The sequence below is a fragment of the Urocampus carinirostris genome, chromosome 8 (genome assembly GCF_059441175.1).
Source record: "Urocampus carinirostris isolate Australia breed hairy pipefish chromosome 8, RoL_Ucar_1.0, whole genome shotgun sequence".
In the NCBI taxonomy this organism is placed as follows: Eukaryota; Metazoa; Chordata; class Actinopteri; order Syngnathiformes; family Syngnathidae; genus Urocampus; species Urocampus carinirostris.
The window spans coordinates 13,174,582-13,178,600 of NC_142356.1; positions in this window are offsets into that span (position 1 = coordinate 13,174,582).

Below are 4,019 nucleotides of genomic sequence, written 5' to 3' on the forward strand. Positions count from 1 at the left end.
CCTAGCCCTAACACCGGATAGCCACTAAGCGTTCAGCTAAATAAATATTAGTTCATCTTAGAACCACAATCGGCATCATGAATGGAAAATGATACCCGTAATTAAAGTATGATGCAGACTTGTAAAGTCCGGGTCCCGTTGAAAGTAATTCAAGGAAACAAAATGTATATTTCCAAAGTTAAGGGTGGGAAAAATATATATCCACTATTGTCGGCTGCGACAACAGACAGATCTACCGGTAACTCAGCTTTACCCTACTTCCCATCAGCCCGCGTTTGCTCCGCCCCTTCTTTTTGATTCGCTCGTAGAACACATAACAGAATGAATATCTAAAATAAATACATTACAAAAATATACAGTTGCAAATACATATGATACATGGTTAAACATATTTACGAAGAAAGACGGTACAGCATCCCGTAATTGTGAAATTCACGGTGGATCGTCTTCAACTTCCTCCTTATATCTATCGCCATCAAGGGCGTCTTCCTCATTATCGGAACGTACCTTTTCGTTACAGACAATGTACGCATCAATTTAGAGGTTGCAGTCTTTCTTTGCGCACATATTCTACTGGTCTTAATCTTAGCTTTTATACTCCAGCGCCGCCGGTGGCCGTTAGAAAAATTACATAAATTGGCCGCTTCAGTGAATAAGCCGCAGGGCTGAACATTCGGGAAAAAAGTAGCGGCTTATAGTCCGGAATTTACAGTAGTTTCTTTTGTCTTTTATTAGCATATTTGGTATTGGAGTAATCGAAAAGTAATTGAAAGTAATCCAGTTAAAGTAACCCTACCCAACCCTGTTCCTGTTTTGCCTATTTATCCTGATAGTCTTTCATCTTCTTTCCCTTCAAAGTTCCATGTTTTACTCTCGAGTGCCGTGTCTAATCTCGTTTCGGACGGTGTTTCACAACGTCGGTATCAATGACAAAAAAAACTTTTTTTTCCATTTAATTTAATTTCATTCTATTCGGACACCCTGAACCGGTTGAATTCAGGTCATTATTACGTGTAATTTTCAGTCAATCGTCTTTTTTTGGTCAAATGAAATGAACCAGGAAAACGTCGATGAGGTCACGAATCCTTGCACTCGAGCGGCTTCTCGTCGCTGTCTGTCGCTCGCTAATGCACACAAACCACGCGCAAAGGTCAAAAGCTAAAGGTCGTATTGTGTCTGGAGAGGATTTACTGGTGGGCTGCTTCATCTAGGATACGCGTACAGGTCTACCTAGATTTCGATTGGAAATTCCGAGTTTACTCCCAAGGACTCATTTATCACTCCATTTTGGGTGATGACATTTAGTGTCCAGGACTACTGCATATTCAAAAACAATAATAACATGACAAAAAGTTACTGGACACCAGGTCTGACAAAAAAAAAAAAAGAAATATATATATATATATATATATATATATATATATATATATATATATATATCCACTATTGTCCGCCGCATCCACAAACAGGTCTGTCTGTTCCTCACCTTTACCCCACTTCCCGTCACCCCCCGTTTGTTCCGCCCCTCCTTTTTCATTCGCCCGTGCAAAACATAACAGAATAAGTGTCTAAAATAAATACGAATAAATACATTACAAAAATATACAGTTCCAAATACTTATTATACATGGGTTACACATATTTACAAAGAAAGACGGTACACCGAGAGAGTTTTCAAAGCTTTAATAATAATAATATAATTTTCATCTCAAACGGTGCCTGTGACAGGGCAGTTAATGGTATCAACACGCTAGCAACACGCTCGCAACACAGTAAAGGGGTCTGGTAAAAAGAACAAAAAACGTACTTGTAAAAATCACGGTAAACCGTCCTCATCTTCCTCCTTAGAACTGAAGCCATCAAAGTCTTCTTTCTCAGTGTCGTAAAGAAACTTTGTCATATAGACGTCGTCCCACGCTCCCTTATTCCAAAACACGCTAGCAACACGCTCGCAACACAGTAAACGGGGTCATATACATACCGTACTTGTAAAAATAACGGTAAACCGTCCGGACTGCTCGATTGCTTTTAGCTTGAAAGCTGCATGGTGTGTGTCATGTGCCTTTCTTTTTGCATTTTGCATGAATTTAATTTATGCACAAGCCAAGAAGTTGCAGTCTTCCTCTGCGCATATATTCCACCGGTCTAACTCTTACCTTTTGTACTCGAGCGCCGCTGGCGGGTGTTTACATAAATTGGCCGCATCACTGAATAAGCCGCAGGGTTGAAAGTTTGGGAAAAAAGTAGCGGCTTACAGTCCGAAATTTACGGAAATCAGATCATATAAAAGAACAACACTTTAAATTAAGTTTATTATAAATCTACTCACAAAATTAATTGCATGGATATGAAGTCGCTGTTTTCCATCTGCCATCAGTATGTACCTTTATTTACTCATCTTCATTCATCCAATGTTTGCGTTGCGTCGTCTGCTACAATTCGCGTGAATTCCTCTTTCCACGATGCTTTTAATGTACCTTTACGTTTTGTAGCGTCAGCAATTTTGTTAGCTTCTTTTGAATCTTTCTTCTGGGGCTGAGGTTTTGGCTTGATTCCTAACCACTTCTCCATTTTTCTTGTGTTCTCTGCGCGTCGACTTTGGAAAATGATATGCAAATGCACGACCTTATAAGGCTCGGGGAAGTCCGGAAGCACGATGTTATTCGATGCAGGCTTCTGATCGGCTGCTGAGTATGCAAATTGCCAAACGTATCGAACTTCCGAAATATCCAAACAAACCGTAATTCCAAAATTTCCAAACCAAACGAAGATGTTTTTAAGTTGTTCGCCCGACGTAAAAGATGCACGCTACGGGTGTTCGGGCAGACACTGAAGTAGCTAATGCACAGGGCAGCAGCCTTTTTGTTACTGATCAGTGCAAAGGGTTAACAGTTTGATATGTATTTCTCAAATAACATGTTATTACTATGTCGTTACTATGACATTGCTACAGTATTCCGAGAGTGTAATTATTGGAGATTAGAATAGGCTCAGTCAACCACTAAACTGCATACTAGTTAGAAATCGATTTTCCTAGAAAATAACATTGACCTATGCTATATTTTCTTCTCATGTGGTCTTGGAGACCCCTGAGCTAAAGGTTTCCGCTATTATCAGAGATGGGCGAGATTTTTTAAGTTGTGTACCCCATCGGATTGAAAAAATGGCAGCAGGACCAGAAGGAAGAAAACTATTGAATTTCAGTCTCGAATCTGATACCTCGGCGAGACATGATGGGAAAAGATAATTAAGGACAATTCGTTTTTCTCATATTTAATTTCAAAAAGACGTATCTCTATTTTTCAGCATTTATTTTTTTGCATATTCCATTCTATTTGATAAAAACAAAGTATCGTTAAATGTATCAAAAACAAAGGTTATAGTATTTGGTAAATCCCCAAAAAGATGTTCAAGTTTCTTGGAGTGATTATTAGCCATAATAACTGGAGACCTCATATTACTAGTATACAATCCAAGTTAGCAAAGAACATCGCAGTTATGAGACGGTGCTGACAAACAATCCAAAGAAATTTTCCTCCTCGGTGTTGAGGTAAAAGACGCGCGGTTTCCTCCTTCCTCCTCCCTCACGTCATTTCTGCTTCTCGCCAATAGCTTACAAGCTTTACAAATTTTATTTCTGCTTTTTGGGCCAAATCTCTCACTATTTGCAGTTTGTAATTTGCAGGATTTGATTTTCTTTTCGGTGCCATTTTGTTCAAGGTTCTAGCATGGCCCAGCCAAATATTACCAAATATTAACACTCATTTTTTTTCAGGTGTTCAAATACTTATTTGCAGCTATATCACACAAATAAATCGTTAAAAAAATCATGCATTGTGATTTCTGGATTTTTCTTTTTAGTTTATCTCTCTCACAGTGGACATGCGCCTATGATGAAAATTTCAGAATCCTCCATGATTTCTAAATAGGAGAAATAGCAATATAGCAGGGTGTTCAACTAATTATTTTCTTCACTGTATCATAGCTCAAATATAAAGCAAAAGACAGAAATTGAAGAC